Source organism: Podarcis gaigeae, assembly GCF_964106915.1.
Source record: "Podarcis gaigeae genome assembly, chromosome: 8".
Taxonomy (NCBI): Eukaryota; Metazoa; Chordata; class Lepidosauria; order Squamata; family Lacertidae; genus Podarcis; species Podarcis gaigeae.
This window is the reverse complement of record NC_139684.1, coordinates 45,223,287-45,250,087: the sequence shown is the minus strand read 5'-3', so window position 1 is coordinate 45,250,087 and position 26,801 is coordinate 45,223,287. Positions and strand designations below refer to the sequence as shown.

The 26,801-nt window shown below is 42.0% G+C and overlaps 1 long non-coding RNA gene across 1 annotated transcript; it reads right to left on the bottom strand.

The window, feature by feature from the left end:
- Positions 1 to 293: 293 nt before the first annotated feature.
- LOC310851311 lies at positions 294 to 25,191 on the bottom strand. The gene is made up of 3 exons (XR_014567701.1): positions 25,098 to 25,191; positions 20,874 to 20,943; positions 294 to 398 (listed from the first exon to the last, which is right to left on the bottom strand). It is a non-coding gene; the product is annotated as an uncharacterized lncRNA (long non-coding RNA).
- Positions 25,192 to 26,801: the final 1,610 nt, after the last annotated feature.

Here is a 26,801-nt window from a genome sequence, read left to right as displayed (position 1 = left end):
TGCGGCGGGGTGCGCTCCCGCTGCTTGGTCCCAGCGCCTGCCAACCTAGCAGTTCGAAAGCACCTCCGGGTGCAAGTAGATAAATAGGGTCCGCTTACCAGCGGGAAGGTAAACGGCGTTTCCGTGTGCGGCTCTGGCTCGCCAGAGCAGCGATGTCACGCTGGCCACGTGACCCGGAAGTGTCTCCGGACAGCGCTGGCCCCCGGCCTCTTGAGTGAGATGGGCGCACAACCCCAGAGTCTGTCAAGACTGGCCCGTACGGGCAGGGGTACCTTTACCTTTACCTTTATGGAGAGAAAGAAACAGAATTGTTTGGTTCTGCCTATCAATCACTCTGGATTCACTTCCTGTTGACTTCATTATTTTCTGTCTTACCAGCCTCAGTGGACACCAGCCACCTGTGGAACAAGTTAGCCAATTGGTCCCTATAGCTCAGTGTTGTCTAGATTGACCAGCAGCAGCCCCCCAGGGTTTCACACTGGGATGTTTCCAGCCCTACCAGGAGATGTCACTGAAAACTGAATCTGGGACCTTCTGTATGCAAAGTAGATGCTTTACCATTGAGCCACACCCTTTCTCTGTAGAAAACTATGCCTATTTGAGAACATAAGTGCAAAAACTATGCATATCAAGTTACTAGAACTACCTCTTTATTTTTAACAGTGCTAAAAAAATTTTTTTACTAACATCCAAGTGTCAGTGCAAACAATAAATATTGCAGACGGCTAAATGATTCACATGGGCTCAGCGTTCTCTTGAAGACAGCAGCTCATGCCTACGAAATAATTCCAGCGTTGCCTGTGTGTATTCTAAAGCCAAGGAAAATGGAGTTTAAGCCTCCATTTTGGCTCCTCTCCAGGTTTCCAATATCAAATAACTTGAGTTCAGTTTAATGCTATGCTTTCAGGATTACCTCAGGATATTTGATTTAATGGCAAACTTCTCGGGCACAACTCTCTGTCGTCTTTTTTCTTTTTTTCCCTTTGGAAAGGAGAAAGTTAGGAGGACCTATTTTATTTTTAATTAATTTTATGGGGTATCATGTTCAAGGTCTTGCACCTTGGTAGCTTTCCATGTATTCATAAGTGTTGTGCTTTAAATGGTCTCCGTAGTGAATCGTTTACTGACTTTCCCTCCATTGTCTTCTCTTTCTGTTAATTCTTTGGCACAACCTTGAAGGTTACAAACTTCCTTTATGTGTGCATCTGTGTCTTTTGTCAAAGTCTACTAATGCGATGGAATATGACGCATCAGTGCATTCATTAAAGCCACAGAGCAAACTCAAGGTTTCTTTCCCTTCCTGTTATGGTTAACAAGGTGCTCTATATTGCATTTTAATCTTGCTCATCTCTTGCCCTGCCCCTTGGCCATTGTGATTAGTGCAGAAAACATAATCCAGAATCGATCATTTGCAGTTTGCTTTATAGTGCTGGTGTCCCAGGGTCACATTCCCTTCTGTACAACCACCTGACGGCCACATATGCCAGCAGTGTGTTCATCCAGCGGTAACAGTGGCTGGAGCAACCAATGTATGTTTTGCCATTGCACAGTAGGGTGGGTTCTAGACACACTCACACACCCCTCTCTGTGCTCTGTCTAGGCAAGCAAGAGGCATTATCATAGTTCAATGACACATCCCAGCCAAACAAAAGCAGCAAAGAAGTGTGTGAATCAGGGCCAATGCGGGGTGTGGCTGGTGAGAGGGTGTGCAAGGAGAGTTACAAGGGCCAGAAAGAGAAGCTTGGGGGTTGCATTTGGCCCTCAGGCGTGAGGTTCTCCACCCTTACTTTTGTAAATCAATTAATAAAGGAAGCTGCCTTGTGCTGGGTGAGACCATTGGTAATTCTAGTGCCCTATTGCCTACAGTGCCTTTCTCCAGGGTTTGCAGCTGAAGTCTTGCCCTGTGCCCAAGGTTCCTTTCGGACCTAATACACTCAGGTTTTATTGTCAACAACTGAGCTGAGGTCCCTCCTTACACAACCAGCAGCCCTTTCTTGAGTTACACTGAGTCAAATGGCTCAGTGTAGCTCAAGAAAGGGCTGGCGAGGTCAGATGGCTCAGGTGGTGAACTGGGGGGGGGGGGCAGAAGATTGCATGCCTCTAGAGCTAGCCACTGGACAACCCACCCACCTTATCATTACTTCTATCACTCACCCCCTACTCTTCTTCTTGGTGCTCCTCTTTTCTCCTTCACTCTGAGGAAAGGGTGTGATCTATTATGGGTTTGGTCAACAAGAGAATCCCAAGTATCATCCTCACTTCCCTGTGGTGGCAGCAAGTTACTTTAAAAAACAAACAAAAAAAACCATGACAGGGGCAGGGAAGAAGCAGTGGTTGAAGAGGAGGATGAAGAGGGAAAGCAGAAGTATCAGGGAGGATGAGACAGTCGTGGAGAGCAGGGGGAGGTGGCATAGTCTACTCAACTTAGGTGGTGCCATGTACAGCACCAGCTCTACTTTCCCCAATATGCACTAGATGGCTGCCATGTGTTTTAATCAACCAATTAATATGTTACAAATTAGAAAAGTTTACATCAAAGTTTACAGGGATGGGAACCTGTGAGTCTTCAGATGTTGCTGAATTACAACTCCCACCATTCCTGATCATTGGCCATGCTGGCTGGGACTGATGGGAATTGGAGTCTAGCTGCTTCTGAGGGGGCCAAAGGTTCCTCATTCCTGGCTTTACACGATTTGCAATTCCCAGAGTGTGAATTGTAGCTTTGTCTCCCAACAACTTTCAGCACCTTTAACTACAATTCCCAGGCTTCTTTGGGAGGAAGCCGTGCCTGTACAATCATACAGGCAGATGGTGCCTAAGTTTATATAGTTGCCTTTTTTATTGCATTCCTCCATGCACACCTGGTATGTATTTGCCAGATTGGAAGTCAATCACATATGGAAATAAATACCCTCTTCTGTTCATAACTTTTCAGGAGAGAGGTTTTGGGCTTCCAATACGCATAGAAAGCAGAGCACCAGCTCTGTGTGTGTGTGTGTGTGTGTGTGTGTGTGTGTGTGCCTAGCCTGCTTTTCCTTCTTGTTCTCCTTTTGATAGGGTGCTGCAAAATTTATAAGCTGTATATGAGGCTATGTTAAGGGTTTCCTCTGTAGTTTATGATTCTATTACAATTGAGACTTCACATACGCCATAATCCTCTATTTGATAGACTTGGCCAGATGTACACCTTAATCAAAGAGGCATATATGACATTCAGGAGTGTGCTTAGAATTTGAGTGCAGTGGTTGGGGACAGAGACAAAGGAAAAAAAGCTGGAGATTTGAAGACTGCATCAGCAATAAAATACTGAAACAATAGGACTCTGGTGATGTTCTGTCAGGGTTAAAATGATATGTGAAAGAAGCACCTGGCTTGACAGTAGTACATGTGAAAAGGATCTAGGAGTCTTAGTAGACCACAAACTTAACATGAGTCAACAGCATAATGCAGCAGGAAGAAAACGGTAATGCTATTCTTGGTTGTATCAACAGAAGTATAGTGTACAGTTCAGGGGAAGTAATACCACCACTCTAGAGTGCCTTGGTCAGACCACACTTGGAACAATGTGTCCAGTTCTGAGCATTACAGTTTAAGAAGGATATTGACACACTGGAACATGTGCAGAGGAGGGCAAACCAAGATGATCAAGGGTTTGGAAACCATGCCTTATGAGCAACAGTTGAGGGAGTTGGATATGTTTAGCCTGGAGTAGAGAAGACTGAGAGGTGATATGCTAGCCCCCTTCAAAGATCTGAAGGGCTGTCATATGGAAGATGGATCAAGCTTGTCTTTTTCCGGCTCCAAGAGTGTAGGACCTGAACCAAAGAATTCAAATGACAATAAAGGAGATTCTGACTAAACATTAGGAAGAACTTTTAGATGGTAAGATCTGCTCTACGGTGGAATTAGCTGTCTCGGAAGGTAGTAGAGACTTCTTCACTGGTGACTTTTAAATGGAGGTTGGATTGCCATCTGTCAGTGATTCATTAGCAAGGGGATGGAGTATGATAGCTGTATATACAATAATAGACTAATAGAAATGGAGAGTTGGACGGAATCCTGAAGGTCATCTAGGCAAAGCATGTCTTTCTAACTGCTCACAGTTCAACCATTTAATTATCTGTTCTGGGACATTTCCTGGCATCGACGTCAAACTGACTGGTCAGTTGTTACCTGGGTCTTCTCTCCCCACCACCACCTTTTTGAAAATGGGCACAACATTTGCCCACCTCCAGACTGTAGGGACCTCGCTTGTTCTACTAAAATTCTCACAAGTCTGTGAGGCAGGTTAGACTGAGAGACAAAGTAGCCCAAAGTCACCCAGTTAGCTTCATGGCTGAGTGGGGATTTGAACTCTGATGTCCCAGATCCTAGTCTGACCCTCACACCTAGGAATTGGGAACTGTTGGCCCACCATACGTTGTTGAACTATGTCTCCCATCAGCCCCAGCATGCATGGCCATTGGCCAATGGGCATGGAGTGTTGGGAGTTGTAGCTCAGGAACACCTGTAGGGTCAAAGGTTCCCTACATCTTCTCTAACCACTACACACACTGGCTATTGACCGGAATACATCAGATTGAACATGCAGAAATTGGGTGGCTGTGAATCCCATGTTACAAAGAACAGTGTTTTGTTTGATGGGGTCTCAGAGGACAAAGATCTATTTGACAGAGCCCTCTATTTGAAGTATTGTCTGCTCCAAGTCCAATTTAAAGATAAACAACTCTCAGAAAGGAGAGCAGTTGCTTTGAATTTTCCCACCAACAGCTAGCAACTGGACAGCAAATTTAGCAGTCTTCTCCAGTATGACAAGATGTTTTATATTTCTAACAAAATTGTAGCTGCAATTTCTAAGCTTACATCTGTATATGAGAATATGCAAATTTTAGGCAAATTATTGCCCTCTCTCTTGACGATGTGTAAATGCCCACCTTGTATGACAAAGGGGCCCTGCTCTCCCTTTAAGGTACTCAAATTCTCATGCAATTTAGGGCATGAGTTGGTTGGTTGATTTGGCACCTCACTGCTGCAACTGGCACCTACATTTATGCTTTGGAAGACCGCCAAGGCAATGCTTTAGCCAGGAACTGAAACGTGTGGGTCAGTGGCTCTCTGCCTAATGCAGCCTCACTTTATTGGTGCACTGTAAAAATGACTGGGGTCATTCTGTTAAAAACAAAAAAAAGCCCAAATTGATACCAAGTTCTTCTTCTCCTGGAAACTTCTATAAAACACATAAAACAATGTGAAATAAATCTTTCCTTTCCTGCAAAGCAGTATGTTGCTTTTTGAACGCCAGCTTTATGTAGCAACATGACATCTACTCATCAACAATATTTTAGGAGCTCGTTGAAATAATGAAATAGCTTCCATTAGATCCATTAAATTTTTTATAAATTATACCTGCAGTTTAGTCCATTAAAGTGAGAAGTGATGAGTTGCTCTTAGAATATCAGCTAGACCTTCCCAGAGAACATTTAATTATTCCATTCAAGAGTTTGTTTATTTTATTATTATTTTAATTTTTATTATTTTGCATAGCTCTGTATACTTCTACTTAGTTCTTTAATCTGAATGAGTGTGACTCTTCCTATAAACCAAGAGTGAGCAACCTTTTATCTGTTGAAGGCTACATTAAGGGAAAACCTGTCACGGGCCACATGGCAACAGTCATGACATAATAGCAGGAGATAGAACCTAAGATGACAAAGGTGTTCTGGATTAGGAGTAGGATTGCAGAGGCAACCCTTCATGGGCTATACAGTCAGAGACTCAGTTTGCACAAACTATGGCTTAACATGACTATGTGAGTTCCCAGAGAGGTTGCTGAGTTCCTCCCACAGTCCTTCAGCTGCTGCACCAACCAGGGTTATGTCATGGTTTGGCTCAACCCATCATCTCCTCCAGACAAACCATATGCTGTAAACTAAGAACAAACTTTCAGATTTTTGGACCCATCGCCACCAGCCAACGTGGCCAATGATCAGGTATGATGGGGGTTGTAGTCCAAAACACCAGGTTAGGAAAGTTTGGCCTATGGTGATCCATTCCAACCTTCTCCTTTCATGGACTGGCTGGGTGAGGAAGAGTGGTGTGTGCCGCCTGCCCAAGCACCCTCCAGGCACGACTCAGAGGAAGAAGACTTAGACCCAGGAGAGTGGTAGTAGGATGCTGGAGACCAGTAGGAGGAGGGAACAAGTTGGGAGGTGATAGAAGCAGGAAGCATGAGTGAGCATGGGGAGTCAGAAGAAGAAAGCCATTCAAGGACAGTGGGGTTGCTGAGGGTCTCATTGTGAGCACAGACTCTGAAAGAGAGGACAGAGAGGAGCCAGGGACTGTTTCAGTTTCACAGCAATGGGCTGGTCACTCTAGAGCAGCAGCTCTCAACTTGTGGGTCCCCACATGTTGTTGGACTACAACTCCCATCATCCCTGAGCTCTGGCCTTGCTAGCTAGGGGTGATGGGAGTTGTAGTCCAACAACATCTGGGGACCTACAGGTGGGGAAAGCGAGCTCTCCTCCCATCACACTGAGAACACAAGAGCATTGCACATTGCTGAGCAATGGACCAGACAAGCCCAGAGGGGGTCCCTCCTTCTCACTGTAGCTTACACCTGCCTGCGAGGTTTAGTCTATTTGAACTCTGTTGTGTTCTGACTTTTTTAAATGAAAAAGTTGGTTGTACCTTGAGTCTCAATCTTCCCTCTGACCTGTGCCTTCCTCACAGCCCTGACATCTCCCCTCTTACCAACCCAGGGAAATTTTGAAGAAATGGACCAAGGGTACATCCATCCACTTTAGCTAGCCTTAAATTTCCATTTCCACAAGTTTGTTTCAATACATCCAAGTGAACAAATAGGGTAATTATAATCTATTAAGAAATGTGCTTGCAAAACATTATTGGCTAATTCATTTTTCTTTTCTTTTTTATAGGCAATCAAGTGAGAAACTAGAAATAATTTAATATATTATTGTACGGTTAGTCGCACTCCCATAAACAGTTGTACAGAAGACTGCAAAATCAATTGCAGAAATAAACGCATTTGCAATTAAAGTTTAGAAGAGTGTGTAAAACAAGCTCTTTTACTCCTCACAACTCTTTAAATCAAACTGACTCACGCTATGGGTAAGGAGAGAAACCTTCATTTGTCCTCAATGGTGGGTTTGGCCTCAGATATGTTATTCCCCAGCCCACCCCCCTGCCTAGGTAGAGTCTGGGGAAAGTCTGAGGGAAATACTATTTTTGCATGTTTCAATCATCCTTTAGAATATGGTAGTTAATGAAGTGCCCTCCACAAGTTGCTGAACTCCCATATAGTCCAGCCAGGGTTGGGTGAATTTCTCAATTTCAGTTTGTCTGAGTTCCACATTTTTCCAATATTCAGTTACCTATATTTTCACACCAGTTAGCTTTAATGAACGAGCAAACAAACCAGTCCTCTTGACAATTTAGCAGCATTTTATGTGAATTTCTTCTGTCAACATTTTTATATGTGATTCCCAGTAACATACACATTTTTACAAAATACTTTCCTACAATATAATGCATTTTAGTATGTTATTTTCACCAATATGTGCATTTTATACCCTAGTATATACTTTTTTCTTTTTAAGCACTGCTTGGCTGGCCAACTGAATTGCAAAATTTGGCAAAGTGCAAATTTTGAAGGATGTCTGTGCATTGTTTCAGGAAGTGAAAATTAGATATGTTAACCTTTACAAGTGAAGTAAATTGAATCCACCACCCACATTCCTAAGCATGGTCAATCATCAGAGTTGATGGGAGTTGTAGTCCACATCATCTGCAGCAGCTCTAATTGCTTTAGAAAATCTGATGACCCTTGGGGTCCCTTGCAACTCTACAGTTCTGTGATTCTTGGTCTTTATGACTGATATCTTTTTAAAAAATTCTCACTTTAGTTAACTTAAACACAGCAAAGTTGTTGTGGAATAGAGGAGTACTCAAGCCACAATGCCAAGGGCTACTGTTGCTGATTCATGAGCTCTGGGACTGGGATCAAGCTTGAGGAGATACACAGGGGAACCAATTGAACTGCTGTTTTTCCTTAGCAGCTTGTTGGACCAGGCCAACCCTTCCCCCCAATTCCCTTTCATTTCCCCCCAATAAGTTTCCAGCAATGAGGAGGTGGTACTTATCAATGAGAATGCCTGGAAGAGAAAGTTGCCACTGTAATTTTTAAAAAGTGTCAATCACGTCAAGCTTCTATTCTCCCCAGGATAAACATAGATCTATCAGAATAATGGTGGGTTTGGTATTTTGTCTGCTGTGTTTACAGCGTACATGTGTCATTCTTAGCTTATGAGATAAAGGTTACTGCTAGGAACAAGGTTAGCTGTCCAGAGACAGAGGGAAGAGCTATGCTGAAAATAGAACAAATGAAAAATTAGAATTCATAATAAGTCTCATTATTGTGACAATGATTTTTTTTATTCATACATCTTTTTAGGTTGATACTTTTCATAGCATAGAACCACTTCCGACTGAAAAAGAAAACTCTGATTACAAGAAAGTACAAGTCTTGAACCAAAGCTCAAAATTACTCAGATTAAAATGTTCCTCAAACAAGCCTATTTCAAAACTCCTATGGGGTCAAAAATCTCTATTTTCTGCATTATTTTACTGTCTATTGCAGTCCTTTGACACACACACAATTTTAAAAGCTTTTATTTCTTCCCCCTTTAAATCTGAGCCATGTAGTCTTTTAGACACTATTCTGTGCAAAAAATATCTACCAGTTTTTTCAAGTTCTACAGACAGAAGTCAAGGCCAAAGTCAATACAACCTATTTATTCATTATGAATCTATTTGTTGCATTTCTATCCCAATTTTTCTCCAAGGAGTTCAAGGTGGCTTGCATGTGTCTCCCCTCATTGTTTGACCCCACAGCAATGCTTTGAGGTAGGGTAGGTTGAGTCACTAACTGGCCCCAAGTAATTCAATGAGCTTCATAGCTGAGGATTTGAACCCAGGTCTCCCAAGTCCTAGTCCAACACACTAACCACTATGCCACACTGGCTTTCTACACTTAGGGAGACTCACAGGAGTGTTATTCATATGTCAAGTTGAACTGCTGATTAAAAAATACTTGCAACTTAAGGGATATAGGTGGCACTGAGGAAAAGATGCTGCAGTACAGAGTGCTTTGTTTCCATGTGTCTGCCAGCCAGCCATGCCTTCTTTCAGGATACTCCATTCCATTCCTCCCTAGTTTACCACCACCACTCCAAAACCGTTCTTTGCCAAATGTGCATGTTCAGTTCTCACTGGGCTCAGTTTTGCTCCACCCCTTCCCCACCAGCAAAGAATGTTTGTACTTTGTCAAATCCCCCAAGTTTGTGATTATTTTTCATTTGTGTGTAGATGATATCATTTTGGCAACATAACTATCCACATTTTGTTTATGTGTCTGCTATTAGCATATGAGTTTTACACAGGAAGAGTGCAAATGTGCATACAAAGTTTACAGAGTCCTTGATGAGCCATCGTTCCTGGCTGATGGCGGGCAGGACTGCCTTTCAACAACTCTATGATGTAGGTCATTATTACTATCCTATACTACAGTGGAAGTCAGAAGCTGAGAAATAGTGCCTTGCCAAAGGCAACTTAGCAAGTTCTTGTCAGAGGTAAGAGAAATGAACCCAGGACACATTTCAGCTCATAGCAGATGACTCTTTGTGTACAGCTGCTGTAGCACTCTACAGCAGTTAAAATGGTACAAAAAAAAGGTATAATGGAAATCTCTCTGCTAATATACTAACATTAGGAGTTTAGGATGCAATGTAATTTTAAAGATAAAATTTAAAGTACTGGATTTATGGTATATATGACTTAGTACTTCTGGTTTTTGTGTCATTAACAGCCAATCTATATTATGCTCAGTTGCATAATACAAACATCCTTGGGACTGTACCATTCCAGGTTGTGGGACTGCATAATTAAATGTTCTTCCACATCAAAACCACACAGAGCACACAGAGCTAGCCTGACTGGGAGAAGGTTCTTGGCTCCTTTTCCTCCATGACCTGCTGTAGTTTCTACATTCAGAAACAGTCCCCCCCCCCAATGTGGTTCAAAATTCAGTGCCCCATCAGCGCCCCATTCAGTGCCCCATCAGTTTGAAACTATAGAGCCTTACAAACTCTCTAGCGCATTATTTATCTGGACATGAAGATTGACTTTGTATACACCATCCATGAGCACAACCTCATAAGCAACAATGACACCCCAATGTGATGAGAGCACCAGGAGATATAGATTGGAGGCTATATATAGAATGCAAATACATTCAAGCACTCTTGCCAGTTTTGCTTTGCCCTTACTGTGCAAAGACAAGAAAAGGCACAGCTTGCACCACCCCTTTCCTATAGCCCCTTTGCTAAAAAATAACTGTGAGGGTTGGCTAATGCAAACTACTGCAGCAATGGAGCCTTAGAAACCATGGATGCCATCCGGTGATAATGCCCCATCTATATGGTTCAGTAAGGCCAGTTCCTGGGATTTATGCAAACCCTTTTGTAATGAAAGTAGGAGTAGTTGTTGGCTTGTGTTTCATGTTATGTTAGTGTTAAGGCATATCACAGGAGCAGCAGCCCACTCATATATGCTACTCCACAACCTCCAACCAGTAGTGAAATCACAGGATTACTTTGGAGCCACAGCTTAGACTCTAATCCTAGCCATGTCTGTGGATAAATACATCTTAATTCTATGGCTGAGGAAGAGGGGGACGGGGGGAGCGTACCGCCCCCGGCAGCATGATCCCGTGGGGTTCGCAGCTGCCCCCCATGCTGGGCACCCTGCCCCCAGAACGCATGCCACACCCCTTTGGGCAGTGTGCCCCACCCCTGCCTGCTGTCTGCCCCCAGTGCCGGAGCATGAAGCTCCGCCACTGCTTATCCCCAGTTTAGTGGGGTTAGGATTGCAGCCTCCTCCTTTCTTTTTAAGAAGTCAAAACAATCCTTTACCATCTTTTCAAATCTACCCCTCCTAAAAAGACAATATTGGGGGAGAATTTTCATCATCTCATCTACAAGCACTGAAAAAAAATCTCCAGTCCAGCACTAACATGAATGGCCTTAATATGAGCTCATTTAAAACATTTGGTACAGCTGGATGGAGGGGGAGGAGACAGCTCACCGGGCTTGTTTTGCTATCTGTCTGTTGCTGGGACTGCAAAACCAGAAGGTGCATCAAGCACTTGTGCGAGATCTTTATCTCTCCACCCGACTCTCCTGTTTTAATAACTCTATTGTTTCATTGCACATTTTGCCTGTAGATATTCATACATAAATGTTTTCTTATACGATTGTGTATTTTAACTATAGAAGTTCATATTTCACTGCTGCTGTGACTTTATACTTGCAAACCGTTTAGAGGCCTATTTGGGTAGGAAGCGCTATGCGAATTAGTAAATAATAATTATGTATAGTGGTTCATGTGTTGTCTGGTGTACTAGGATTTATGTAATTCATTCTTTTCCATTGTTTTTAATGTAGTTCCTAAAACTATTTCTGCAGAGAGGGCTAGTGGTGGATGTTCCAGCCGAAGAAGCAATTGGTAAATATTTCAGCACCGGTGTCTTGCTAGTTAAAAGTGCTGCAGAGGCAAATAGCCATCAGAAGTGACATGAAGGCAATGGAATCAATCAGGCTTACTACCCTAGGCAAGCTCAGAGGCAGTGCCAGTGATCTGAGCTGAAACAATGAAGTTTTGTGACTAGAATATTACTGATTTAAACTGCCCAGGGAGCTCTTGTGGGCTTCTGTTGCCAGTAATCCAATATAAGTTTTACTGGCTCATTACTGCCAATTAGATTAGCCTTTTATTTTAAATAAATTATTGAGAGCTGACAGTGAACAATGCAAACTTTTACAAAGTGGAGCATTAATTAGGTGTCTCACTCTTTGTAAACCTCTCATTTTGAAGAGGGCTCAAATAGTCCCATTTTCTCTCATTTTAGAAAAGCATTGCAGTAACAAGACAATCACTGTTGTAGAAGAAGAAAACCATTTGATTTAAGTTACTCTTTCAAATTGCCTCTTCTTGCTTAAAATTCCTCTTTGGGAATGTAGGAAGGACTAAACTGGTGGGGTGGATTAAAAGGTTATGTCATGTTAGCTTAGGTTCTAAATAGATGCACACATTCTTAAATCAAATGATGTTCTTTTTTAAAATGTCTCTTGGGAAACTGGCCATGCCAAGTTGGGCATGCCAAATCTATTCTTTACGGAAACTATTTTGTAATGTTGGTAGTGCCATCTCTCTCACACTCCCTCGCTCACTAAGGGTCAAACTACTCATATTCTCTGGGAGTGTCTTTATGGTATAGCATAAAGAAAGTTCTGTGTTCAAAACTTCTCGGTAGCAAGTGATGTGACAGACTTCTGACTTAGACCATTGCTTGTTTTATTGGAGCTTGGGTTATGCAATGGAAGAGGTCCATTGAGTATGGGAAACTCAGGTCCAGTCAGGTTAGTCCACGTATGTCACGTTAAGTTCTGGCCAAGACAAATGGGTTCCCTACTGGCTCATTCACATCAGATTCTGATGAGCAGTGATCAGAACCATAGACAGCTCCAAAGCATCCTGTTAGCTGAGCTGTAGAAATATATGTTTATAATATATTGAAAAACAATTTTAAAAATTCTATTTTAAAACAAACAAAAAAGAAATGTTTGGTGCCTCAGGTAGAGCTTGACCTTCCAGTTACTCCACCTCCCCGGGACTCACTACCATCTTTAAAGGGCCTGTGGCTGATCCTGCAGTCATGCTCCTGCATGGCTGTGGAGCAGAAGAAGCTACAGGTAAGTTCTCCTCCAGAATCTGAGGACCATGGGACAGCTACATCCTCAGACTACGGTGGTGTAAAAGGGGATGGTGAGGGTTCCGTCCAGAGAGGGGGACCCATAATTCTTCCAAATTTGAATTCTATTTGAAGCAATGCTGGGACTTGGATGCAAGGAACATGACATTAGAGAGCCACTGGCAGCTGGATAAATAGTCTCATCTACTTTGCATGCAGAAACCCCAAGGTTCAATTCATGGCATTTCCAGGTAGGGCTTGGAGAGAATGCTGGCTCAGTTGCTGGATAGCCACTGCCAGTCAGACAATATTGAGCTAGATGGACCAATGATCTGACTCACAATAAGGCAGGTTCCTGTGTCCTGATGTTGCACGATTTTATTTCATTTTTTCAAAAAAAGCAAAGTAATATGTATACTAATCTGGAGACAAAATTCTTTTGCACTTTTTAAAATGCAATTTTATTCCCAAGAGCGACTTTTGGGGGGGAGGTGAGTTATAAATTTGAAAAAGCAAATAAATGTTCCTTAAAATCACTTCTTCCTACCATATACCATCCCATCACCTATGCTAAAAGCAAATCCCCAAAATTTGGATAGGGTGTTTCTTTTCCCCTTCTCTCTCTCTCCCTCGCTCCACCCCCCCCCCCCCGTCTCTCTCGCTCTCTCACACACAAAATTTTAAGCTCTCAATTAATACACTTCTAGGCTGCAAATCTTATCTTGCTTATCTTAATTAACCTGAAAAAAAACCCTTGCAAAGAGCTTTGTTTTAGATCATCTAACAGTTCAGCTCTTGAATCGCTTATCCAGCACGTCCAAGTTGGTATAAGATTCTTTAGCAAAGAATTCACTGCTTTGTAAGACTACAGATAACACTAACCTATGCATCAGCAAAATGTGGTGATGAATACTTGTTATGCTGCTTTGATTTAAGTGGATATTTTATGCACACATTCATGTTTTAATGTCCTTTCTCCTGGCTGGAATCTTCAGGAGCAGATGAGGTGGGGGAAGTCACATACAATTTGCAAAAGTCCCCCACATCAATATGATCCACATTTTCAAGCTTAACACAGTGAGGTTTTGTTTTTGTTTTTCATTTTTTAAGCAGAATAAAAAGTTAGAGGAACAACAACTTCCCACCCCTGCAAATAATCCCTAAAGGTATAAAGTCTGCTGACGTTTTACATGCCAGGCCACAGCCACTAGAGGATTCCTATAAAAAGTGTTTATATGTTTTCTTTGTCATTCCCATAATTATGAACTCCAGAGCCTGCAAGTCACTCACCAGGGGATGCTATAGACTGTCTGCCTGCAAGGAGTCATTTTTTTAAAGTTGGTTTAGGCTGGGAAAAGTTTAATAATGACTCATTAAAGTGGGGTTATAAAACGGAGGTGGTAAGAGAGCAGTAAAGCACAAGTAGGAGGAAAATAATGGGAGTGTGATGAAGAGCTACATTGCAGTGCAGAGTAGATTGGGTACTTTAAGGCTCATTCCAGTTGTTTACTGAGGAAGTTTTTTATTTTTAAAAAAATTACTGTTAATTGCAGATGGATGCAGAGTGCATACGTAACAGTGGTTGTGCTGAGGTGTGTATGTTTGTAGATAATTACTTCCAGTATTGCACTGTCACATATAGAAATTATATACTCTTTCCAGCCCAAGGTCTGCACTGATGGTCAACCACCCTTCCAAGGGTCACATGCCAGCAGGGGCCAATTTATATGCAGTTACATAATCAATCTCTCTCTCTCTTTCCCTCATTAACATACAGCAAACGCAGACATACACACAACCAACATTTCCGGCTCTCTCCATTGGGGTGGCAGTGGTGTGGGCATAAAGCGTGTTCTCCCTCATGGAGAGCACGTGTTGCAGTGGGGTTTACCAGCCACCCCTCTGTTGCCAGGCAGGATTCCTATGGAAGCCTGTGGCAACGATTGGATGGCTGGGTTGCTGGAGTAAATTCTATGTTGCAATTTGGTGGGAGGGATCGGATGTTTTAAATCCTGTGCTCGCAGCCTGAGCGTTCTCTTTCGCTGTGAGCTACGGAACACCCGCCAACCCACCCTAATTTTATCGGTTTGTGTTGACCTTGCTATGCCTGTCATGGGGTCGTCTGCCATTGGGGCAGGGGCCTGGTAGGAATTTAGTCCATCTGGCCGATTGGCTAGGCCATTTGGTTTTTGCCTACTGCATAGCAAATCGTCACAACTTGTAAGGTTGTGTTTAGGCATTGGTTATCAATTGGTTGGAGGAGGGGTTAGGATTGGCTGGGCCTGCCCCTCCATGGTTGCTGCGGAAAGGGAAATTCCATTAAAGGAATCCAGGGGCTTGCCATCTTTTCTTCCGAATCCCTGGAATGGGCCTAGGGCCGGCAAGCCCTGGGGAGCATGCGGGGAGAGATGAGGGTCTGTGACTCAGCTCCTTCTCCCCAATATTGTTTTTCCCTTATACTGGCTTTCGGTGGTGCCCAGAAGTCAGTTCTGTCCCCAGGCGGGGGAACAGATATTCTTAACCAATGCCTAAACAACCACTCACATTTATGTATTTCAATAAAGTTGTGGCCAAAATTATGCCAAAAACCTTAAACAAAAATTATGTTTGTGTTGTGAGTTATTTGAGGGGTGGCTTGGGGACCTCGACACACAACTGGAAATGTTGCTTTTTACTTTAAGTAGGTAATTCTTGACTAATTCAGGAAAGAGACATTAGCTGAGGAAACAATTGCATTAAAAAGGCGCACATTTGTACATTTTAATACATTTTTTAAAACAAAAATACCCTGCAAATGCTGCTAATTGTATTTCTTTCTCCTCCTCAATTTATTTGAATTCTCCCATGAAGCTGCTTACACGTGCAAAACATTCAACAATAATTTTCCTGTCTTTATGCATCAGTAATAGGGAGCCTGTGGCTCTCCAGATGTTGTGGGACTATAACTCTCATAAACTCTGGCCACAGGGTAAAGTGGCTGGGGCTGCTGGGTCCTGGGGTCCAGCAGCTTATGGAGGACCACAGGTCCCCCACCCCCATTGTACACTGTGCAGAATCTAGTTACCACAGTGAGCTCATTTACCAGTGTTGCTAGCATTACAAAGATTTCCATGGAAACAGATTCTAAAAACCCATTATTATGGCATGCATTTTGGATCAATGGTTACAGAACAGAGAATTATGAGGAAAACACATATTCCTGCTCAGATGTGGTCAATAGACTTCACAGCACTATCTAAAGGAAACACACAAATGCTAGGCAGAAGTAGCATTTTAAAGCATTGATTTTACTTAAAGGACAGGAACACATATCCATGACTGCATTGGATGCTCATTTACCATGTGAAAGTCTATCCTTTTGTGTGCATTGTGGTGCTCCCATCACCTATGCAAACATATACTTGAAGCACCCATTTCTACTACTCTGAAAAGTAACACATCACCCAAAAGCTCACCATGTTCTGAAATAGTATATTCTACCTGTTACACATGTATCTGAAAAGAGAAGATTGGGATGTGAGGCTTATCATGAAAGTGTTGCAAAGTGGTTAGTGTGCCAGACTAAGGCCTGTGAAACCAAGGTTCAAATCCCTATTTAGTCATGAAGTTCACTGACCACTCTTGGACCAATTATTAACTCTCAACCTATCCGACCTCACAGGGTTGTTCTGAGGATAATAGGGAGAGTGGGAGAGCCATATATGCCACCTTTACCCTTTTCTGGGGAGAGGAGAAGGGTGCGATATAAATGCCATAAATTAAAAAATCCACTCAGTGAATTAAGCATGACGGAATGCATATTTGAAACCGATCTTACAAAACAATCCTGTGCATAGAAGAAAGTTCCATTCAGTACATATGGGACATATGATCAGATCAAGTGCATATAGTATATGGGGTCTGCATAATGTTGCCCTTCCAGCTGCACTTCTACGGGACCTCTAGGGTGTTGCTATTTATGGACCTTAAGGTCCTCCGTGGGGCATACCAAGAGAGGCGGTCCCATAGGTACGAGGGTCCTAGGCTGTGAAGGACTTTAAAGGTCAAAACCAGCACCTTAAATCTGACCCTGTACTCCACCAGGAGCAAGTGCAGCTGGAAAAGCACTGGGTGAATATGCTCCCATGGCAGACACCCCGTGAAGAGCCTCACTGCTGCATTCTGCACCCTCTGGAGTTTCTGGGACAGCTTCAAGGGCAGCTCCGCGTAGAGCGAATTACAGTAGTCAAGCCTGGAGGTGACCGTCGCATGGATCACTGTGGCCAGATCAGGGTGGGAAAGGTAAGGGACCGACTGCTTGATGCGGTGAAGGTGGAAAAATGTCGCCTTGGCTGTTGCTGTAACCTGCGCCTCCATGGAAAGAGAGGTGTCAAGGATTACACCCGAACTCTTAACGGAAGGCAATGGCACTAATTGGGCCCCCGCAAGAGAAGGGAGTTGGTCCCTCATCCCCATACCATCCCAACCCAGCCAGAGGACCTCTTTCTTTGAAGGATTTAGTTTCAATCGGCTCCCATGAAACCATCCAGCCACAGCTTCCAAGTATCTGGTCAGTGTGTCCGGGGCTGAGTCAGTGTGGCCATCCACCTCTGTTGTTAACCTTGTGTTGCTTTAGACTGCAGAGGAGATTGCATGTTCGAATATTCCTAAATATTAGAATCTAGAAGGTACTAGAAGGTAAAAGTAACCTAGACCTTTTTGGTTTTCCATCCGTAGGGTTTTAAAAAGAGAGAAAGAGAGAACGTCTGATCATGATTTCCTGCTTTCATTCCAAACTGATATTTTCCAGAAACATTTTACCAACACGATGAACTATTTGTCTAGACTGGGCCTTGTAAAATACAATTGGCCTATGGTCACTTTAGTAATCACAAGCCAAGTTTGTCCTTCCTTGAACTGAGAAAATAATGTCCAAGCCAAAAGAGCAGAGGCAGAGGAGCTGGCAGCTGGCTACTTAGTACCACCTGCAAGGTTAGTGCTGGGGATCACATTTCCCATCTGTCTCATGAACACAGAAAACAGATATTTTACATCCAAACTATCCTGACAGATTTCCCCTTTTATGGCTGAACAGAAAGCCAAATCACCACTTCAGCCGATACTCTTTTAAAAAAAAACACACAGCAACTGTAGCTTTTTATAAAAAATTCTTAATGAATCAATATGGGGGTGATACAAAGGATCTCCCTCCCCTTGACCCCATACAGAGAAACTTGGATAACATCAATATCTCCTGGGAGTTCAAATTATAGAAGAAGCTCCCCATCATCTCCAAAATTTGGAGCAAATTGTACTCACATTTGTGTCATCAGAGAAATTGTGCTGTGAGATTTAACAGGGCTGCTATGAAAGCAGCCTCCAAAACACGAAAGACAATTAAATTCTGTGTGTTTACAAGTGGAAATCTGCTGTAAATAACCATGTCAATTGGATCCTACTGTGAGAAGCTTGGATCGGAATATCGATATGCAGTGACTGTGAAGAAAAAGAACAGGGGAGGAACTGGTGGAAAGAACTTACGGAAAAAAGTAAGAAGGGGGGAGGGATAGGCTAAACTGAGTTCTAGAAATAATGTTCAAGCTAGATCTGCAAAATTAATTTGCTTCCTAAATTTCACCTCTAGATTTTTCTTTGTGAATGTTATTACCAAATAGATGGTGATTGTTATTGTTGTTATCATTATTATTACAATGATTCAGTTACAGATAGGTAGCCGTGTTGGTCTGCCATAGTCAAAACAAAAAATTCCTTCCAGTAGCACCTTAAAGACCAACTAAGTTAGTTCTTGGTATGAGCTTTCGTGTGCATGCACACGAAAGCTCATACCAAGAACTAACTTAGTTCGTCTTTAAGGTGCTACTGGAAGGAATTTTTTTGTTATTACAATGATTGTAATTGTTGTTACAATTGTTATTATTACCCACCCTTCACCCTAAGATTCTAGGGCAGGTTAATCCCCACTTGTTGGCTGGCAAACAAGGGGTAAGCCCTCTTTGCTTTGACTGTGGGCATCTGTTAGAATTAATGAATCATAGAGTTGGAAGGGATCCCAAGGATCACCTAGACAAACCCCCTGCAACACAGGAATCTCAGCTAAAGCATCCATGACAGGCCATCCAACCTCTGCTTAGAAACCTCCAATGAAGAAGAGTCTACAACCTCCCAAGGGAGTCCATTCCACTGTCAAACAGCTCTTACTGTCAGAAAGTTCTTCCTGATGTTTTGTTAGTATCTCCTTTCTTGTAACAAGGAAGCCATTGGTTCAAGCCCTACACTCCAGAGCAGGAGGAAACAAGTTTGCTCCTTGCTTCAAACATTCCACATCTAAACCCAACTTGAAATTTCACAATTTAAGATTTGAATTGAAAAACTGGGGATTTTCATGCTATTTGCAACCGGCTGCAAGATAGTGGGGAATGTATTGGTACACATCAGGAAATTAGTGCAGCAGAATAGACACTGAATAGAAACTGTGGGGTGGATAAAAAATATACAGAGGACATCACGGGGAAATGGACCTTAAGTCCTGTGTTTATATGACATTCTTTACAAAGCATCTGTGATTTCTCTTTGTGCACAAGAATGTGGAGTCCCTTTCTGTTCTCATTGCTTAAGATAAGCAAAGTTGGAAATGTTTTCAATAAATTCTCCACTTGGCTCTATTTGACTAGGAGTGGCTGGAAAACTGTCCTTCATTAGCAATGGCACCAGAGTTTCATAGCTATTAAAGTAAATATTTGCATAATTCCCATAGTATTAAACAATGACATTTCAACCTGAATCTTGAATTGTCCCACCGGTGTCTTGTATGTGAAAATAACCAACACTTAGGCAAGAGAGTATTCCACCACCATAACAGACACATTTCAGGAATATTCTAAAAGCAGCTCAGTAGCTAAGTTTAAACCCAACTTTTTCAAGTAGGCCTCAGGTTTTATTCTAATTTCTCTCTACTCATCAGTCCTTCCCATCACTATGGCTTGTCACAACTGCCTGAGTGCTGCCCCTAGTTGTCCTAGGTGTGGTTGAAGGAAAGGGCAGAAGTTCTCCTCTTTCCTCTCCAGCACCACAAGGCAGCAAATAGTCCCTGAAGAAAACATGGCTTAAAGAGATGGCAAAGAGCACAGATTGGAGGAGAATTCTTCTCCAGTTTGGATAGAAATCAGAACCAGAAAATAATTTGGGAGCTGTTGATATTCGCCCTTTAGTTGAACTGCATATTATCAGTTGTGTACTTGTGAGCATGGTGCTCACTGGGATAAAGTTATAAGTGCTTCCATCATCTGATAGATGTCGATCTATTTACTTGAAATATTTCTATCCTGGCTACAAACAAGTAGTTCTGTAGGCTGCTTATGGAATATAAGATATCAAAGTTTGATATAAATTACACAGAGAATAGTCAGTCTCTGCTTGCTTGAATGTTTTCTAACTAGACAATACTTGACATCAAAATTTGCAAAAGATAACACCAATGTGAAGTTTTGGAGGGAAATTTATTTGAGCTTAAAGCTGGTGTATGCTATTCTGGGAGCACAGTTGCCCTGTTTAAATAACCCATTAATAATCACAATATCAATATTACTTGTGTAAATACATCCATCTTCTCCTCCCCCCAATATTGTGTGAAAAAGTTCAAACAAACCTCAATTTACAGCATATTTACACTTGCACTAATATATGAATTCTAGCTATTGGAAATTTCATTTTCCTTTTATTCCTCCCAACACACTTTGAATAGCTGCAGCAGCAATTACTTAACAATCTTTACTAAAGAGGCTTCATTTCAAAAAGCAATGAACTAAGGCAAAAGCCTATTATTTACCAACCAATTCAGCAATAAATATAGATAAGAAAAGACTGCTTGGCTGATATTCATTTATGATTACAACTCAGCTATAAAAGCAGATGCCATTCAAAAAAAGAGAGAGAGAGAGCATCCCGTTTCGCTGTGTGGCTCCAGGTCTTGCGGAAGAGCAGGCAGAGCCAGAAGCCAAACCCTTGAAGGGTAATCAAATGTGATTGAGTTTGAAAAGCAATACATTACCTGGAGGAGGTGAAAGTTCAGGTGGCTCATTCATGCATCAGAGGAAGGCTTGCTCAGACAAAAGACGCATCTGCATTAGAAAAAGAGGCTGCATTTCGAGTCTTAATGGCTTGGCTTTGGCAAGATGATCTTGAGCATTTCTAAACTGGATCCGCATAATAACTAACATCTCAAAAGTAGAGATTACTACTACTTTTGAAACATCTCACCCTTTTCGCCCAAAGTTTGAAAGGTTCAGACCCTGAGTGTTAAAGAGGAGACAAAACTGATGTCAGGAATTTCTCTTTATTTAAAAGGCTTTTTACACCACTTCTAAGCAGTTTATGCAAAATGTAAATTAACTTGACTAGTAAAATAAACAAACAAGCCTATTTTTTCTCCAAATGATAAATAAAATCAGCAGTTTTAAAAACATACATTACGAAAGTTGGGCTTTCGGCAAGGCAAGATGGCAACTGCCATGGGCTTGGTGAGCTGTCTCCGTTTCATAGCTGTTAAAGTATTGGTCTCTTTCATAGAGACAGTCTGCTTTGGCCAATATAAACAGCAGGAGGGCATTGAATTAAGGATGAAGAGGATGGTGAAAAGGGGACACGAGGATTCTACCAGCAATGGGCAGGCATGGTGACTGAGATTCCAGTTTAATTCACTATATTTATCCATACACATTTTGTTTGTCATGCTATGATGCACTTCAGTGGCACAATTTAATCCCTTCCAAGTCCAGGACAGTTCTGAACATGGTAAATCAGGTGTTACTCCAATTCCCAGCCATGCCTGGCACAGATGCCACGGATGAGACGGGAGCTAAACTCACAGTAAATTGAGATTAATGTTTGGTGTGGTGCCAGCTGAGGGAGGTTTTAGCATGTTTTATATGCGCCTGTAGGGAAAATATGAAACAGCCTTTTCTCTTTTAATTCTGTCAATCACAATTCTACTCGGTGGAGACTAACAGAGCTGTTCCACAGAAACCAAGCTGGCTGCTCTGCTCAAGGGAAAAAAATAACACATCTCATTGCTATTGAAAGAAACTTCAGCATGTTGAAAGTTTTTGCTTTCTTATGCATTTTTTTCTTCACCAGTGCAAGCCACTACCCAAGTCTGAGGAAGAACTTATGAAGAGCCTTGTTGGTTCAAATGAAAGGCCTAATTAACTGAGCACTAATAGTTTCCACAGAAGCCAATCAGATAGGAGGCCCACTAGCTGCCCATGAGCATTCTCCCATATATGTTCCCCAGCAACTTGTATTTAGAACCATGCTTCCCCTGATCTTGAACAAAGCATGCAGCCTTTATAACTAGGAACCACTGATAGCCTTGTTCTCCATGAAATTGTCTAGATCCTTTGAAAAGTCATCTGACTGATGGGCATCACTACATCTTCTGGTAGCAAATTCCATACTTTTCTATGTAGTTCATTGTTTCCTCTTTATCTCCCACCTTTCAGCTTCATTGCAGGACCCTTCATTAAGTAGGGGAACTTCTCTTTATACACTCTCTCCATGCCGTGTAAAAATTTGTATTCCTCTATCAATCCCCTTCCCATTTATCCTTCACTTCGTTGGACAGCCAAGGCCACAGTGCAACCTGCAGGCATGTAAGAAGGCATTGATCTTCATTCAGTCCTGTTTTCGTCCCATGCAGTCCTGTTCTAGCAAAAAACCTGCATTATTTGCTTCACTGTCTGCATAATTTTACACAATTAATTACACAATTGTTTCACACCATTCAGTCCAATGCAAAGAAAGCACAATCCAAATGGAGGGGGAGTCGTGAATATGAATCATTTGCAGACTAAAAAAAAACAACAAAACAAGTACCACAAATATTAATTGCATTCAATAGATCGATTTTCCATTCCAAATATGGGGTAAGTGAAGATTGGTAATTTACACTCCTGTTTCTGTCAGCATTCTCGATATCCCTAGTGACTCAGAAGCTTGGGGAGTCCCTGATCTGACTTGCGAAGGATGCGATCTGGCATGGAAACATGACAGCCTTCCCCGGATCACCTCGATTCATTTCTTAGTTCCACTATCTCCACTTCACATGGCTGTTTTTTTAAGGGACATGCCTGTCACTCATCGATCAGGTCCATTGGACTTACAACCCTGTTCGGAGTTCAAACAGATTGCAGTCTCAGATAACAACATCCAACTAACCAGAATTCATGCTATATTTATACGGCAACTGAGGTGGGTGGTGGGTTAGGGATTTGACTGTTGTCTCTATTTTAGTACTGCATACCACAGAACAAAGGCACCATTTCATGTATTTTTAAAAATGGCAAGCTGCCACCCCCTGTGTTGTCAGAAGCCCTAGCCTTGTCTTACTAACAAATAAAATCCCAGACCTTGCTTTGCCTGAAATGAGATATTCATGGATACTCAATTCAGGCAGGATAATGCCCCTCCAGCCAAATGGCTTTCAGTTTCTTCCTCATGAAATTTAAATGGCTCTGCGATCCCCGTGCTAGGCCAGCCTACACATTCACAAACAGCCAGATTAAAAATCAAAGCCTAGGTAGGGTTTTTTGTTTTTGTTTTTTTTCTTAAAAGTAATGCTATGGTTTCCCCTTGCATGACAATATTTTGCGCTGCTCAGGATAGACTCTTAACACGTGTGGGAGGAAAATTGCAAAGTTATTTCTCCTATAGACAGGATGATATATTTCCTAATGAGCAGCTTTCAGCAAGAGGCCTACTGTGGGTTTTTAAATGGCATTTAACCCAGAATGTTCAACAATGTGTGTGTGTGTGTGTGTGTGTGTGTGTGTGTGTGTGTGTGTGTGCCTGCCTAAATCTTCTTAAAACAGGCTTCCGTTGCTGGGGTTTAGTAATCACCGAGGGATGTTTATGATAACAACTCACTCAGTAATTAAAACTGAATGCGGTGGCTGTTCATGAATGCCCAGACTTCACGATGGCTGAGAACAATTAGCAATGGATACTCAAGCCACACTAATTACACTGAGCTTGCAATCAACATTTTTGAATAGCATGTTTTTATGTGAAATTCGCTTTGTCTCCATGTAGGATTCTGGGACTATGTGTTTGGTTCTCTTGAGGCTCTTTGCACTGAGAGACTTGGAAAGTTTTGTGTGTTTTTTCCCAGCTTTACTGATGCATTCTTAATAAACAAACTCCAAGGCTTAATGGAATTGCACCAGGATGTCAAAACCAGAAAGCAAATGTAGAATAAGCCTTAAACAGAATCTTAAACTGACTACCCCCTAAGTATCCAAAAGAATCCTGATTATTCTAACGCCTCGTGGGACAGAACATATAAATGGCTGCATTCATGCAAATTCTAAAATGTCCAGAATATTTCAAAGGGTCTTTCTAAACAAGAACATATGGCAAAGTTTCCAGAAACTTTCCAATTTAGGGATTGGAACTGGGATTCTCCAGGAAGGCAGTTTCAAAGAAGTGGAGCTCCATCCTCTCACCATCTATCCTCTGGTGGCATTTGGTAACATAAATGTATGTAAGGATACCACTAACCCTTTTCAGTCCTTCAGAAGATGGGGAGAGGGGGTCAAACTAGGAAAGGGGTATATATTCATAAGCCCCCACTCTCAACATCCTTGCATACACTGGCCTCATTTTCTCCTCTCTCAACCTTCATGCATTCCATGACAAAGCCAGCAGGAATATTCTAACCATATTCTGCTCAACGCAGAGCACTGATTGGGAAGACTGATTGCACTGCGCTGCTGATTGTGGGAAGGATTCAGCTGCAATGCAGTCAGGTCTTTGCTTTGAACGCACCAAGGACAGGAGAGGAGAGATGGGCTTGCAGGCGGCACATGATGCACCCATGCCACGACACAATATGAGCTCTCCAGGATGCTGTTGAACACTGAAAGAGGGCTACTGCGTTGTGCATTTCTCATTTTTTGCACCAAAAATGCATTGGGGTTGGCAGCACAGCCAATGAAAACTGTGGATGGTAGCTAACGAAGTTCTACTCAGAGTGGACCCATTCAAATTAATGGCTATGGCTAATTTAGATACATTAATTCCAGCAGGTCTATGTAGAATATAACTTAGTTGGATACAACCCTCTATTTCTAAATGAAATGAGCAAGCTTTTTCTAAGCCCTTTTTTTTTCTGGAGCAGGCAAACTGATGAAGTGAACTTCATGGTTGAGGAGAGATTTGAACTCTGGTCTTGGTCTGACAGTCTTAGTTCTATGGCTGTTATGATGAGGACAAGTACCTTGCAATGATAGGAAATGGAGAGCTGGTCTCCCTCTGGTCTGCTGGATGTTCACTATGTCCATAGCAGGAGTGACAACGGTAGAACTGGGCTTGATTCTTCCTAAGTCAGGAGTAGTCAACATGGTGCTCTCCATGTGGTTGGACAACAGCTCTCAGCAGCCCCTGCCAGCATGGGAAATGATCAGGGATTATGGAAGTTGTAGTCAAGAACATATGGAGACCACTGTTACTCCTATGCTTTGGGTTACTCCAGTTCTATGTCACTTCAGGAAAGACCACTGTCCTCCTATATTTTTATGAAACTGCATGAGATAGATTTTTTTTAGCCTGGCAAGCCATTCATCTGACTAAGAAAAGGCTTCTGAAAGCACAATTTTAATAATTTCCAAATTGACCTCACTTATTTTTCGGGAATTGAAATTAGCTTCCACCAGAAATAAATTTAGCTTCTTACTAGCATTTTTTAAAGTTATTATTAGCTCACTATAATTTTACCATAAATATATTATTATAAATAAAATTATTATGAAGTTGTAGGCTGATCAGGAAAGACTCTGAAAATTTATATTGATTTGAAAACATTCAATTATGATACGGATAAGTGGCTCTCTAGACTACTCTGAAGCCAGTGAGAGTGAGGCTACTTTAAATGTTTAGTATAATATAATCCAAATAGCTACAAACTACATTTAATGAAATTCTCCAGAATGGAAACAGCCTATTGACTCCTAAAGCTATTTCATAATTGGCTCTCACTATCCATACAACACTGCACCATAACGATGATTAAAAATCCATCTGGGATTCATAAGCAGCTGTCCTCCGAGGCCAAGTCATCTGACCCAAGTAGAAAAATATATAACTCCGTCTAAAGAATAAGACCACTGTCAACCCATTGAGCAGAGGAAGTGCAGTTTCTAAGGAGTAAACTACACAGAGCTCAGTGGTACTTGCTGCTGAGAAAACCTGCTTGGATTGTACTGTGCATTTCAGAGTCAAAGGTGCGGAGCCACTGAAGGATTAAGTTATTTCCCCAAAAGAAATATGGGAATTTGTATTTTTCAGATGTACAATAAATCCAAATAATAGCTGATATCTTCCTTTCTGTAGCATATCTCCAGCCATGGGCCAGGTCTACAAACTTGCAGTGCACCAAACCAGAACTTATCCATCATTATCTGTTGTGGCCTATCAGATACTTGACAAAACCACCATTTTTGAAGCCACAGCAAACTAAGCAGCTTTTTGAGCCTCCTGCAGCCCCAGTACATCCAAACTTCCCTTTGATTTGTGGTCCATAAGCAAGCAGACCTGTTCTACAGGAGAATTTTAAGCTGCTTATGTTGTATTATTATTTTTTAAATTACTTTCTCCGTCTATCAGCTGTGCAGTAACAATAACAAGCAATCTCTCTACCACACCCCATACCAGAGAGGCCATTTGCACACAGTTTTGCACTGATAAATTTTCTAACCAAAGCTTTTCCCTGGGTTATTAGCTTTTAATGTGCCATGAACTTTGACATGGTGAAGGAGAGGATGGAATTGTTCAGGCATCCACCTTCACTCTGAAATGATGGTGGTTCCAGGCCTGGCAGATCAGGGTTTTGTTTTCGTTTTCTGAATCTGTTGACTGAGTTGACCATTCTCACAGGAGAGAATGTAAAGATCCATGCAAGAATGTAATTGACATGGCAGGGCCA